The 16,354-nt window shown below is 36.3% G+C and overlaps 1 pseudogene; it reads left to right on the top strand.

The window, feature by feature from the left end:
• The first annotated feature begins 11,888 nt into the window (after positions 1-11,888).
• On the top strand, positions 11,889-13,439 carry LOC145100073 (cytochrome P450 89A2 pseudogene; annotated as a pseudogene).
• The last annotated feature ends 2,915 nt before the right edge of the window (positions 13,440-16,354 follow it).

The raw sequence follows: 16,354 nt of genomic DNA, 5'->3' as shown, positions 1-16,354 counted from the left end.
ATAAAACGTTGAATATAGTGGGTCTGCCCTAGGTCCACAACCCAACGAGGAACAGGAGATGAGGCGGGCACCACCAATTCTAAGCCAATCAAGACTAAATTCTTATATGACTCAAGCATATACGCTTAGCGATTATAGTTGAAGTCTAATAATTCTAGATGAAATATGTTTTTAATATCATAACAACTATTCTATGTGAACCTGGTACTTTGGAATGTACCCTATTTATATGAAAACCCGGTACTTTGGAATGTACCCCTTTTATATGAAAACCCGGTACTTTGGAATGTACCCCCTTATATGAAAACCCGGTACTGTGGAATGTACCCCTTTTATATGAAAACCCGGTACTTTGGAATGTACCCCCTTATATGAAAACCCGGTACTTTGGAACGTACCCCCTTATATGAAAACCCGGTACTTTGGAATGTACCCCATTCGTGTGAAAACCTTTTATAATGTAAATGATCATAAACTATACCTATTATAGTTTATCAAAATGTTTGAAATGTATATGCAACCTAACTATACTAATTATAGTTTAGTATGTTTATTTGTGGTGTACAAGAACCCTTTCTATGTAAGTCAAAAGTGTAGTACAATATAGCTATGTTTATCTTGCTTTGTTTTGTACTAATGGTTATGATGGAGGATTCTCATAAATTCAGTAAGTAATTCCTTTTATATAACTATACCACTACAAGAAATACATGTAATATATGAAGTCATCAAAGATTTAACACTTTGCTCAACATGTTACAAAGTGTTTTGAAAGTTAGAAGCTGTTAACTAACTCTTAACCTTTCTGCACTATTTTAGAAAAATCATAGAAAAATCATACGAAGTCAAAAACTAGATCCGTAAATTCTGAGAGTTCCTAAATTGTGTCTAGTTTACTCATAATTTTTATCATGATTTTTGGAAGCCTTTAACTTGTATTAAAATGCTCATATTCACAGACTGGTCCGGATTTGTGTTTGAAAAGACAGTCTGTTTTGTAAAAATCACCATAAATTGTAGAAACATCGTGTGGAGATGTGAAAGTAGTCATTTTAAAGCTAAGAAGTGGAACTACTTGAACCTAAAAGAGTTTTGAAAACTAAAATGTTTAAGTTGTCCAAAACAGTCCGTGAATGGAGTTGAACTTTTCTGATGAAGGCTGTTAGAAAAGTTTAGTTATGTTCTTGGTGTTTTAACTTGTATCCCCCCCCCCCCCCCTAAAAACTTGAGAAAACATGAAAATGCAGGGGTATGAACTCACCTTGAGTGATTTCAGAAGATGGATGATGGAGAGAAGAAGTGTTCAACCCAAGAACACTTGAAGAATCACTTGACGGTTCGAAGATCTAACAAGAATGTGATGGAGTTTGTGTAAGATATCCATGATTTGAGTAGAAGGAAGTGAAATGATCATAAGGATAATGGATTTTTCTTACCAAATGTGGAGGAAAAACCCAAGATTAGCCCTTGAATCTCGAATTTTAGAGAGGGAAAATGAGAGAGAAAAGAGTTTGATCTTTTTGGTGAAAAGAGAGAAAATGAGAGAAATGAGGAGAGAGGAGGTTTTTCTAGCCTTTGACCAATCGTGAGGTTGGAAAAAGGTGGAAAAAGTACAATGAAGTGACTAGGTAAGGGCTGATGGGGAATAGTGACATGGAGTGGGTATGGGAGGTTGCTTGTGTCATAAAATAAAGGAAAGTCAACACTCCACCTTTGTACTTCACCCACTCTTTTGGATAAGGTTTTATCCTTGAAAACGTGATAATTTAATAATTAAGGGTCCTTATATGTTAAAATAAAGTTTTGGGTGAAAATCCCGTGTTAAAACAATTAAAAACGGGCCTAAAACGCAAATTTAGATGAAAACCGGGAGAAAAAGGCTTCCCAACGAGACCTCTCGGTCCTAGGCCGAGGTTCGATCCATAATGATGCTAGGCGCGAAGCGAAGGCGAAGGCTCGGTAGTCTCAGAAGCGAAGGCTCGGTCTCAGAAGCGAAGGCTCGGTCTCAGAAGCGAAGGTGATCAGACCCGAAATGTACCGAAGGTTCGGGTTCGGGTGATGTGCGAGGTTCGGTTCCAGGAGCCTTCGGGTTCGGTTCTTTGAGTGAGGTTCGGTTCAGCAGCCTTCGTCTCAGAAGGGTTCGGGTCCTAAGAGGACTTTCGGGTCCTAAGAGGACTTTCGGGTCCTAGGAGGGCTTTCGGCTCCTTAAGTCCGTTTTTCGCGTAGACTTCCATTTTTGGGCTGTTTCCGCCAAATTCGAGGGTCGGGATGCCCCAAGTGACTATAGAAAGTTGAAAGAGATTTTGAGAGAGATTTGAGAGAGATTCCACATAGTTAGAGAGATTTGGGAGAGATTTGACATTCTTGGAGAGATTTCTCATACAAAGAAATATTTGGGAGAGATTTCATATACTTAGAGAGATTTGGGAGAGATTTGACATTCTTGGAGAGATTTCTCATACAAAGAGATATTTGGGAGAGATTTCACATACTTAGAGATATTTGGGAGAGATTTGACATTCTTGGAGAGATTTCTCATACAAAGAGATATTTGGGAGAAATTTCACATACTTAGAGAGATTTGGGAGAGACTTGACATTCTTGGAGAGATTTCTCATACAAAGAGATATTTGGAAGAGATTTCACATACTTAGAGTGATTTGGGAGAGATTCTCGATAAGAAGAAATAGAGTGAAAACGATTGAGAGCGGTTTCGTGTGTGACGAATGTGAGTGTCCGGCTTCGCAATGCAAGGTCCGTAAACCCCGTTAAGCCTTGTTTAAGGATCTTGCATACTCCCGATGAGTATGCAACATTGTTTTATCGGTTTGGCTCGCCACGTACCACAGTTTTAGGTTAAGGAGATCTAGATTTACTCACTTTTCGATTTATGATCTCTCGTTAGAATATCGAGTTGTCTAGTAAATACATAACGTAAGCCCTCGTACACAAGGGTTAGTTGAGTTGACCGATTTGACTTGTTGACTTTAGTTGACTTTGACTTGACCAAAATTTGACGGTTGTCACACCGAGACCCGAAGCGAGTCTCGAAGCACCGAAGATCCCAAGAAGAAAAGAGTTTCCGAGCCGAAGCTCTGCTTGCGAGAAGCCCGGTGTGTGAAGATCTTCCAGATCTACCAAAAAATACTACTTCTACAAGCCGTAGTGCTATCCGATCATCGTCTGATCAAGTGAGTGTATAGTTACTTTCTTCTAACACATAAATATAAAGTATTAGCTATGAAATACATGCTATGTGTTATATATTATTTGTCTATTTGAGATGGGCGTGGAATTCAAGTTTTATACGGGTGTTAAATGATTTAAAATGTGTAAGTATTTATATCTACGAAAATGTTAGGTAGAACATGGGTAGATGGAATAGTTGGTGTGTGATGAACGATGGTATTGAGTAAGCCTTGGTGATGATGCGAATTCATGCCTATTGAGTAAGCCTTGGTGACGATGTGACTTCGTGCATATTGAGTAAACCTTGGTGACGATGCGACTTCGTGCCTATTAAGTAAGCCTTGGCGACGATGCGACTTCGTGCATATTGAGTAAGCCTTGGTGACGATGCGACTTCGTGCCTATTTGATAAAACTTGGTGATGATGTGATTTTGTGCATGTTGAGTAAACCTTGGTGACTATGGAGTTAGCGCTTGATAGCTATGGATTTAGTATCTGATAGATAAATTTTGGCAGCAATGGACTTCGTGCCAATTCCTTAGGTAAATCCTTAGGAATGAATGAATGAAGGATAAATGGTTCTTAGGGTAAAACCTTAAGAAAGAAAGGAGATAATGGGGATGTGTATTTGGGTTGATTGTTTGATGATTGAATAATACATGTATTATTGTGGGTTGAAAACCCTATCTGCTCACCAGGCTCCTAAGCCTGACCCACTCAGTTTTCTTTGTATCACAGGTATCAATACGAAGACATATTTCACTGAGGCATTAAAGGAGATTAAAATCATTAGTGTAAATAAATGTAAGTTCTGTTTATGCTTATGTGTCTGTATCGGAACATGACATCCTGACATTTTGTTATATAATGAAAATACTTTTCTTTAAGAAATGTTTTGATAAATTTTTATCATATTTTGTTTTGGGAATAAATTCCGCAACAGTTTTCTTTAAACGATTACTCTGATTTTAAAAACAAAACATAAACAAATCGGTCTTTTCTGGCTGTGAAATTGGGGATGTCACAGTTGGTATCAGAGCATTAGTTTAAGCGAACTAGGAATTTGTAGGATTTCTAAACTTAAACTTAGAATGCTAAGCAATGATTGTGAGATGAGTGCCTACCATATTTTAGACACGAGCACTAGTATATTTTAGGAAAGATGCCTAAAATGCTTTTATGTGCTAAATGCTATATGTTTGCCTTATATGCTATTATTTGTTTGGATCTGTGATCTGTTGCTGATCGGATCTAGAAATTTTATGTGCTCAGGATTCTAAACATTTAATTATGATATTAGAACTGACATGTAATTTTTCGGAGTAATAAGGAGGATTACACGTCTAAACGTTCCTTTATCTATATTCTTGCCTGGTACACCGAACGTCTGCTTGGGGTGTACAAAACATTATGGTGAAGACTCGTAGAGAATTGAGTAAATGGAGGAAATGAGTGGCTTATGATAGTGAATGAAACCTATCAGAAGATATTGTAAGAGTGGTATCTTTCCTTTAGTTTATATCTGATAAAATAACAGTACGTTTAAAGGAGTACGGTATGTCTGAAGTACATCTTCGATTGGCAGGATGATGGAACGGTTGGTGTAATTCTTGAAGTTGTCCCATCGTCTGGAGTTTCCATCACTAACCGAGTTAAAGTAGAATTGATGATTGAAGATACGCATGGAAGAAGTCCTAGTAGAGTCTATGAAAATTTTTATGATTAATTGGACACATTCGTATATGTTAAATTGTTTTGTGATTTTAGGACTTGGGGATTGAGAGAAAATACTTGGGACGAGTATGAGTAGGTGTGAATAATAGTAGAGATCTATAGTACTAGAAGCACAGGACTCACACTTGGATCATGGAAAGTCAAATGGTTACCAAGAAGCTAGTGATTGGTCTCGTTTTATTCAGGTATGTCATTACCATTGTTTCGGTAATGACTAGTAAGATGGTTGTTATTCCGAACTTAGTGGTCATATCAAATTGAGTCCGACTATGATGAGAGGTCATCGGGACACGAATCATCAGTCTGTTACAATAGATAAATGAATGTATTTATCCTAAGAAGAAGAAGGAGTCCACAATAAGGATTTATTTTGTAACTTGAAGGTTACGATTGAAAGTCCAACATAGTATGAAGAGCATATGAAAGATTGAGCATCACGGTTATTAATTAGGGTGGAAATTTAATGTATGGAATCATTGTTCAACCCCAATTTCGTTGATGATTCCGGGACATAATCATCCTAAGGGGAGATAATTGTAACGTCCGTAGATTAGGGCTAGTCAATTTAGAGACGATAAGCGTCAAAAATGACTTTTTGATAGAAGATTATTTAGAACGAATAATCTTAACTAAGTTGTAGTATATGTTACAAGGATTTCGTACATATAAAGAACATCGAAATCCGAGTTATAACGAAGAAGTTATGACCTGTCGAAGTTTCGCGACAGAACCCACACGACACAGCGCGACGTAAATAGTGAATTTACCATAGAGCGAGATTTGGACTTAGCGATCTAAACAAAAGTTGTAGAATACGTTAAACCGAGAGCGTGCATTAAAAAGAATGTCCAAATCTGACTTCGTTTGAGGAAGTTATGATTTTCCAAAGTTTCGACTTAGCAGTATGTAGCCCGAATACTCGATTTGAGTTCGAGCGGTTTTTAGCTGAAACAATCTAAATGAGAATCGAAGATCTCGCCAGGGGTAGTGCAACGGTAAAAAGACAAAAGAAAACGGACGTCGGATGAAGAAGTTATGAATTTATAACGGAGTTTTCCTATCCCAGCCTACTAAAAATAATATAATAAAAATAAAGTCAAAATTATCCAACGGAGTCTAAACGAGAGTTGTAGAGCATAATCTCACCTACGCGTGGATATAAAGAACATCGAAAACGAAGCTAGTATGAAAAAGTTATGAATTTCTGAAGTTCGGGGCGCGAACCCCAAGGTTGTGTCAGAGCTCACGAGGTTAACAAATGATGGACATCTTCCAGGGCAAGTGCAAATGAAGAACGCAATGACGTATCAAGCTAATGAGGTGAGCATATGTAGCTCACGAGGTGAGCATATGTGGCTCACGAGGTGAACCAAGCATTTTTTTCCCTATAAATAGAATTCAAGGGGCAGTCGAGTTTGGTTGCTCATCTCTTACTCTCCCACTCTCGATACTCTCTCTAAGCCCTATTTTAACCCCCCGAAGCCCTGGTATCATCTCGAGACCCGAAGCGAGTCCCAAGCACCGAAGATCCCGAGAAGAAAAGATTTTCCGAGCCGAAGCTCTGCTTGCGAGAAGCCCGGTGAGTGAAGATCTTCCAGATCTACCGAAGAATACTACTTCTACAAGCCGTAGTGCTGTCCAATTATCTTCTGATCAAGTGAGTGTATAGTTACTTTCTTCTAACGCATAAATATAAAGTCTTAGCTATGAAATATGTGCTATGTGTTATATATTATTTGTCTATTTGAGATGAGCGTAGAATTGATGTTTTACATGGATGTTAAATGATTTAAACTGTGAAAGTATCTATATATAAGAAAATTTTGGGTAGAACATGGGTAGATGGAATAGTTGGTGTGTGATGAACAATGGTATTGAGTAAGCCTTGGTGACGATGCGAATTCATGCCTGTTGAGTAAGCCTTGGTGACGATGTGACTTCGTGCATATTGAGTAAGCCTTGGTGACGATGCGACTTCGTGCCTATTAAGTAAGCCTTGGTGACGATGCGGTTCATGCCTATTGAGTAAGCCTTGGTGACGATGCGACTTTGTGCCTATTTGATAAAGCTTGGTGACATTGTGATTTCGTGCCTGTTGAGTAAACCTTGGTGACTATGGAGTTAGTGCCTGATAGCTATGGATTTATTATTTGATAGATAAATTTTAGCAGCAATGGACTTCGTGCCAATTCCTTAGGTAAATCCTTAGGAATGAATGAATGAAGGATAAATGGTTCTTAGGATAAAACCTTAAGAAATAAAGGAGATAATGGGGATAGGTATTTGGGTTGATTATTTGATGATTGAATAATAAATATATTAAAACCCTATATGCTCACCAGACTCCCAAGCCTGACCCATTCAGTTTTCTTTATATCACAGGTATCAATACGAAGCATATTTTACTGAGGGATTAAAGGAGATGTAAATCATTAGTGTAAATAAATGTAAATTCTGTTTATGCTTATGTGTCTGTATCGGAACATGACATCCTGACATTTTGTTATATAATGAAAATACTTTTCTTTAAGAAATGCTTTGATAAATTTTTATCATATTTTGTTTTGGGAACAAATTCCGCAACAGTATTCTTTAAACGAGTACTCTGATTTTAAAAACAAAGCATAAATAAATCGGTCTTTTCTGGCCGTGAAATTGGGGATGTCACAACCGATAATGCGCTCACTCTTCCGGTGCTCTTCCTTAATACATCTGCCTAAGCCTCACAAATCCACTCCGACAATGGAGTAATCACGTCATCCTCAAATATATATCTCTGATCGGAGCCGTGACCACCTTGCGGCTGAGAGCATCGACCACCACATTGGACTTCACCATAATGGAGTAATCACAATCATAATCCTTCACCACATCCAACCATCGACGCTGCCTCATGTTCAGATTCGGCTGATCCATCAGATGCCTCAAGCTCTTGTGATTTGTGTAAATAGTACAATGAACCACGTAGAGGTAATGCCATCAAATCTTCAGGGCGAAAACCACGACCCCCAACTCCAAATCATGCGTTAGATAATTCGCCTCATGAGGCTTCAGCTGTCTCGAAGTGGAAGCAATCACACGACCCCGCTGCATCAATATTGCCCCCAGACTGGAGATCGAAGCATCTCAATAAACTACAACGTCATCAACACCCTCAGGTAGGGTCAGAATCGGTGACTCACACAACCGTTGTCTAAGAGTCTCAAAAGTTGTCTGCTGCTCAGGCCTCCAACGAAATGTCACTGACTTCTTGGTTAGTCGGGTCAATGGAACAACGATCTTGGAGAAATCCTAGATAAATCTCCGATAATAACCAGCCAAACCAAGAAAACTTCAAATCTCAAATGGAGACCTTGGAACCTCCCACTGCATCATGGCCTCAACCTTGGCCGGATCGAAACAAATACCATTCTGGTTGACAAGGTGGCCCAGAAACTGCACCTCGCGCAACTAGAACTTGCACTTGGAGAACTTTGCAAAAAATCTCTCCCTCCTCAACGTCTCCAGCACCTCCCTCAAGTGTTCCTCATGTTGCCCCTGAGTCTTGGAATAAACCAAGATATTATCAATAAATACTATCACAGACCGATAGATATATCATTTTATAGTTGTTTTAAATTTTTTTTGCCACATATCATTTTATAGTTGTTTTAAATTTTTTTTACATATGTTATTTTATGGCTTTTTTTCCATTTTATTAAACGGCACGTAGTATTTAAATGTAATAAATGTATAATAAATTATTTTTAAAATTTCTAAATTAAAGCCAATTATATATTTTGTTTATTTGTTTAAATGTAAAAAATAATAAGAATTTCAATTTCAATAATTTAATATTTTTCTTATTTTCGTTATAAATTCAAATTTTCAAGATGTTAACTTTTATATTTAATTTTTATTTAATAATTCTATATAATATACGAGCTTCAAAACAAAATATGGTTAATATCTAATCGAAGCATAATCTTCAATGGATTATTATTATTGATTAAAGGGCAAATTACACAGATGATCCATATGGTTTTGGGTACTTTGTACGTTTGGTCCCTAACAATTTTTTTAAACTCGTATCATCCTTGTGTTTTGGTTTTCTTACGTTATTGGTCCTTACATGACATAAAAATGCTATTCTTCCCTTACATATATATATATATATATATATATATATATATATATATATATATATATATATATATATTTCTTTTTTAATTTTCTATTGTTTTTGTTTATCATTTTTAAATTAAAAATAAATTAATTAATTAACCCTCTCCCCACCCCCCACTTAATACCCTCTTCATTCACATGAAGCTTTTCCCATTTCTTTGATCGTTAACTAGGCTCTTCGTCGTACCTTATACCTCGCTGAAATATCGTCGGGATCCTATACCACGTCGAAAAACTCCCCACCACTCATGTGAAACCAAGTGCAGAAATACCTCCATTTCTTCATTTTTCTGATGAAATACGATTCAATCCCTTTTCAGCGAAGATTTGCTTTTTCCAAAAGTCTATAGTTTGAGTAAGGGAAGTTGATTGCCATGTTGATGGTTTTAGAATTAGATGGTTTCCATAAGTCGATGCTTCAATTAGGTTTCCAATAGAGCAGAAAAGAAACAGAGCATCTTGTGTTTTGTTACCGATGCTTCAATAAGGATTCTAGAAGTCGATGCTTCAATGAAGTTTTAAAACTAGATGATTTACAATGGATGAATCATCTCTTTTAATACTTATTACAAATGTGTCTAGATCTGAGCGGTCGAAATTGCCTTAGGTGAAAACGTAACAATCGCTGAAATGATGGTGCTTCTAGAAACCTCTGTACTTTGGATCTTCTCTAAAATATCCGGTTTTACAAAATGAAATTAGGTTGATGGTGAAGAGGGAGGAAAGAGGAGGGAGGATATGCAGTTTGAGGCAAAGATGGAGGTGGTCGGAGAAGATGACCGGAGGTCATTGGCCGTGGTGGTCAGAACCGAAAGGGAGGGGAATGGCTAGAGTGGGAGATATAATGGGGTAGAGGTGGGCCCCATTTGCATTATTCTTTAATATAAAATAAAAAATAACAATAAACTTAAAAACTAGACAAAACTGAAAAAATGGTCCCTGTGATATGTATTTTTTCTGAGGTTTGGTCCAAACCTCCACTTTTTTGGGTTGGTGGTCCTTTTGGCCTACTTTGATTATGGTTCTGGTCCCTCAGTAAACTAAAATGACTAAAATGCCATTCTGATACATTCTTTTATATTTTTTGTATTTAATTTAATGTTTTATTATTAATAAACATTGCCTCTCTCTCTCTCTCTCTCAAATTAAGCCAATATGAAACAGTTCTTGGATTTGGAAACCCAAGATCTTCAGCCCAGTTTCCGGCCATCTGCACTCCCATCAAACCATTCCCAACACCACCCTCTCCTCCCTTACTCCTTCTCCACCACTGTAATTTCCGATCGTCTTGTCGGTTTAGATTCTTCTTCTGCTGAAGCTGAAGTTGAGAAGGTAGCGATATGTAGCCGCCGTACCAGAGGCCAGGTGGTTGCTTCTTCTTCCACGACTGCTCCGGGGCTACGATAGAGCACGTCTGTTGTTGTTGATTAAATTAGGGTTGTGACGGAGCAACTCTGTCAGATCTGTTCATCATCGATGATACAAAGAAAAGAGGATGTGGTGTTGTGAGGATCAAATCGAGGAATTTATGGTTCTCGAGCTTTGCAGAGCCGGTGTTAGAGATGAAGGAAGATGAAGAAGACGAAGAAGAAGAATAAGATGATGACGATGACGATGAAATTAGGGGTTCTGATGAGGTGTTTGTGCGAAATGGAGTTGATGATGATGAAATTGAAGAAGAATAGGATCAGAAGATAATGAAGGAGTTCACTGATATAGCATTGCAGAACAAGAAGAGGAATTTTTGGGAGGAAACTTTCGTGTTCATTCAGAAGTTACAAAAATGGAGACAAAAACAAAAGCAAAAGAAGCTAAAGTGAGGCTGCAATGGCGGTTGAAGACGATGAAGATCAAATCTGGGTTTGTTCTTGAAATGGGGGCTGAAGATAAAAGAGCACAAGAACCAAGAACATGAAATCATTTTTCAATTCCAAATCGAAGCTATTATTTAGTGTGTGTACATATGTGTGTAATTACAATGTGTGTGTGTGTGAGAGAGAGAGAGATAGGTCCTCTATTATTTTTTAATTGTTAAAATAAATAAATAAATATTAAATTTAAAAAAATGAAAGAAAAATGAAAAATAAATACCCCAAAGGCTTTATAGTCATTTCAATTTTCGAAGGGACTATTTTCATATAGAAACTAGTCCAAAAGGACCATAAAGCCAAAAAAATTGTGGTTTGGACTAAACCCCAAAAAAATACATACCATATGGACAATTTTTGCAGTTTTGTCTAAAAACTAAATCAGAAAAGGTATAATTGTCTTTCTACCTTGAACATGGAACCAAATTGGGTAACAAAACCAAAACACAAACTCACGGATGATGAGTTAAAAATCATTGTTAGGGACCAAACGTATAAATTACCTAAACCATAGGGACCATCCATGTAATTTACCCTGGATGAAACAAAGCATTGTAATCACTGTTTTGCGTAGTGTCCTGATTTCAACAAGTTATAGCCATAATGTCACGCATAAAAGCTGTGGGAACTTCATCAAATAAGTTCATCCCGCATGAAAATTTGTTGTCGGATGTACTTGAATCCAACATGCATGATAGCTAGGCTGAAAAATAAGACCTTATGTTGTATTAGCTAGGTGGCTACCTGACTCTAGTTAAGATTGCAGACTTCAAATTGAATGGATATTTAATTAAAGAAGTTGACGACTTACATGTAAATCAAACCAACCAAAAAAACGATCATCTCGTCCATCATATATATATCTATGAATCTCTACAGATGACTTCTATACTATAACAACAAAAGTCGATCCATCTCTTTAGTGGACGACCATGTATACCTGGTTCGTTGTCATTGTTTCGGTCTGCTTGGCCGCCCTTATCTTCCGCCGGAGAGACGGCAAGAAGCTACCACCAGGACCCTCGATCCTCTCCTCCAACTTCCTACTGTTAACCATTTCCGTAATACAGGGCCTCAGTCCCATCATTACAAATCTAAAATCCAAATATGGACCTTTGATCACTTTTTACTTCGGTTCTCGTCCTCTCATTTTCATCTGCAGCCAAGATCTCGCACACGAAATCCTCATCCAGAAAGGTTCAAGTGTAGCTGACCGCCCTGGCGGCATGATAAAGCGTATCATCTCCACAACCCGGTACGGCCCAACTTGGAAGGCCCTTCGTGGCAATCTTGCCACTGAGATCCTACAACCCTCCCGCGTGAAGTCCTATTCCTGGGTCCGCAAGTGGGCCCTTCAAACCCTCATTGGTCGCCTGCAGCAGCAGCAGAAGGACGCAGCAGGAATCAAGGTGGTTGATCATTTCGAACACGCTGTCTTCAGCATGTTGGTGGTGATGTGCTTTGGAAAGAAGCTTGACGAGCATCTTATTAATGAAATTATTAGCAAGGTGCGTGAAGTGCTGTTTGCATTCCATCCCGGGAGTTTGAGTGTTAGCACACTTCTTGCTTTTCCAAGATTGGGGAAGATATTATTGAGAAATAAGTGGAAGAAGTTGTTGCAAATTCAGGAAGATCAAGAACGATTGTTGCTTCCGCTTATTAATTCTCGAATTGAAGCTGTCAATAATTCTGAACCACAATTAGGAGGGAATCAAATGGTGGCATACGTTGATACCTTGATGCATCTACAGCTTCCCAAGGAGAACGCAAACAACGGATATGGTGGAAAGCTGACAGATAAGGAGATGGTTAACATGTGTAACGAGTTCCTTAACGCCGGCACAGACACCACCTATATTGCTCTACAATGGATCATGGCTAATCTTGTTAAGTATCCTCACATTCAGAGGAAGCTCTATGATGAAATCGTCTCAGTGGTTGGACCCCCACCTCCACCGCCACCACCCGGGGTGGAACTGGAATCATTTATAAGAGAAGAGGATCTACAGAATATGTCATACCTGAAAGCGGTAGTTTTGGAAGGGCTGAGGAGACATTCACCAGCGCCTTTGGTGCTTCCCCATAGGGCCCAAGAGGAGGTACAGCTGCAAGGATTTACTATTCCACGTCGTGCCACCGTTAATTTCACTGTGGCTGATATGGGTCTCGATCCAAAAGTTTGGGATGATCCCATGGAGTTCAAGCCAGAGAGGTTCTTGCAGGTTAATAATGGTGTGTTCGATATAACTGGACGCAAAGGGATCAAGATGATGCCATTTGGTGTTGGAAAAAGAATGTGTCCTGGCTATGCTTTGGGCCTGCTTCACTTGGAATACTTTGTTGCCAACTTGATTTGGTATTTCCATTGGACTCCACCCGATGGTCATGATGTTGATCTCACAGAGAAGGCCGAGTTCACCATCGTCATGATGAACCCTCTGCAAGCAAAAATCTCTTCGAGGAAAGATAAAATAACCACTTGATATATACATAAATAAAAATATAAATACAAATAATGACCCCACATGAATCTCCGTCTAGGGGTTTACTCTCTAATTAATGGAAATCTATTCCATATAAATATATATCAACTAAAGTTGTCTATGTGTTTCTATATTTTCAATATTATAAAGACTTAGATCATCTTCAATTCATTGAACTCATATCAGTTTAATAGATTGACACATGTATATTCCACTCACTATATAATTTTACTCATTAAACTTTACATTTCATTAAACTCTATACAATTTAATGGATTGTCACATCATTTATCATTTTCTTTTTATTTATTGTTATTTTTTAAAAATTAATTAGCATGAAATTAAAAATTAAAAACTAAAACTAAAATTAACATTAATTAAAAATTTAAATTAAATAAAAAAATTATATATATATATATATATATATATATATATATATATATATATATATATATATATATATATATATATACTAATAAAAGAGTAGCTCTTTTGTCATGTGTCATCATATTAGACATTTTAATTAATGTGTTACCACTTGTCAATCTATTAGTTTTCCATTTTAAACTTATTAGACCTTCTCATTAATGCGATTCTATTTTAAATTTTAAATTTTAAATTATTGTTTTCATTAATTCACAAATAAAAAATATCTAATATATATTAAAAATTAATTTTATATATTTATTTGAATCAATGATTATAATTTCACATAACTAATAAAAAATATCTCTTAAATTAATAATTTATTTAAAATAACTTATTAATAATTTTTTGTTTTTACTATAAAAGTTTGATTAATTTTATAAGCGTGGTTCCCACGAGATATAAACTAGTATATATATATATATATATATATATATATATATATATATATATATATATATGTGTGTGTGTGTGTGTGTGTGTGTGTGTGTGTGTGTGTGTGTGTGGAGAGAGAGAATATAGAATTCAATGGACATTGAACTCCCCCATTCCATTGAATCCTAGTCATTTTCCCATAATAAGGATTTTGAGTTTAATGAGATTAAATTCCACATTAAACTCCCATTGGAGATGACCTTATTATTGTTGTATACTCTCTCTCTCTCTCTCTCTCTCTCTCTCTCTCTCTCGCTAAATACCTACGGACTAGCAACGGAAGAAAATAGCTATTCGGTAGCTAATTAGCTACGGAATAGCTACAGACTAGCGACAAAAGAAAATAGCTACATAATAACTACGAAATACCAATAGATTTATAACTTCTATTATTATTATTATTATTACTCCCATTATTATTATTATTCATTATTCGACTCTTAAATTTTTTATTTTGATCATTTTTTTTATATATATTTAAGACACGAACAATTAAAAATCATATTAATACTACTAATAATAATAATATTTATAAACATCATAATAATATATAATGATTGTAACTAATGTGTTAACACACAAACAAATGAAAAAAAAAATACTATATTTAACTGATTAATAAGGTGAAATAATCTATGTTTAATTTATAAATAATGAAAAATGATCACAATAAAGAGAAATATGTATATTTGTATGTGTATGTATGTATTTATGTATCTATGTATGTATGTATATGTAAGCACATATGTGTATCTGTGTATTTTGAATGTGTATGTGTATGTGTATGTGTATGTGTATGTTTAGTATACTTATATACATGAATGAGTTTTGGTATATATATGTGTACGTGTATATGTGTATGTATATGTGTATGTATACGTGTTTGTAAGTATTTGTATGTAAATGTATTAATAAACATTATAGTGTTAAACCATTATACGAGTAATAGATCCCGTATGTGCACACGACTGTATGAACGATATTAGTAGCTATAAATTGGCGAAAATATAGATAAACATGTATAATAGAGGTGTAAAAAAACGAACCGAAAAAAACGATGTTTGGTGCCCGAAAAATAGAAAATAAGAAAAATTTGTAGCTAATCTATAGCTAAAATTAGCTACAAAGTAGCTACAAAATTCTAACGGAAAGCATATTCAGAACATATCCGGTTAATTCTTTTTAGGTCCCGTTTTTTTTGTCCCGTATAATAAAACGACTCCTTTAGGACAAGAACGCGATTTGCTGCTCCAGTCATCCTCAACGAGTTCTCTTCCTTTCTTCTCCCTTTTCCGCCGCCTCCTCCATTTTTCTAATCCATCGCTCGTCAAACCGATGCTCCGGCCACTGCTCGTCAAACGGTTGCTCCGGCAGTGGATTTGCTGCTCGATTTATTCTCCAACAAAGCTAAAAACCTCCCTCATTGCCTCCATTTTCCAGTCGATTTGTTGCATCCATCTCCGAAGAACAGTCGCTAACGTTGCCTCGAGTGGACAGATCATCCGCAGCCGTCGTCGGTGGACCACCCACTCTAATTCTTCATCCTCTTCTTCCTAAGTTGACTTGTAAAGGTAGAACCCTAATTTCTTTTAATATTTGAAATTGAAGTGTTTAAATATTTATTTTATGTTTAGTTTTATATGAAAGGTAAAACCTTGTTACTGTCATTTTGATTCTATTGAATTCCATAACTCCAAATCCCCATCTTTTTGCTATATTCCCCTAAAAATCAATTGTATATCATGTGCTTTAGAAACTTTGTTGAAAGTAGATTGTCAAAATGGTTATAAGATGATTAATTTCAAAGGGGTTTGACAACCTAAGCAATGGTTCTTCTTAAAAATAGGTTTGGCCATGAAAAAAATGAATCTATTTGTTATAATAATGAAAATTTAATATTAACAATATGTTTTTGAATTTAGAGAATGTATATAAATAACTTTTTTAGGATTTAGAAGTTATTAGGAGGATATAAACAACATTTGGTCACTTTGTTTAGCATATATAAACAACATTAGGTAATTTCCAAAGGCTTAAGAGCTTAATTTTTCTTA

This window comes from Lactuca serriola, chromosome 4, assembly GCF_051521515.1.
Source record: "Lactuca serriola cultivar US96UC23 chromosome 4, Lser_US96UC23_V15, whole genome shotgun sequence".
In the NCBI taxonomy this organism is placed as follows: domain Eukaryota; kingdom Viridiplantae; phylum Streptophyta; class Magnoliopsida; order Asterales; family Asteraceae; genus Lactuca; species Lactuca serriola.
Note: the sequence above shows the minus strand (reverse complement) of the source record. Positions and strands in the feature narration are given on the sequence as shown.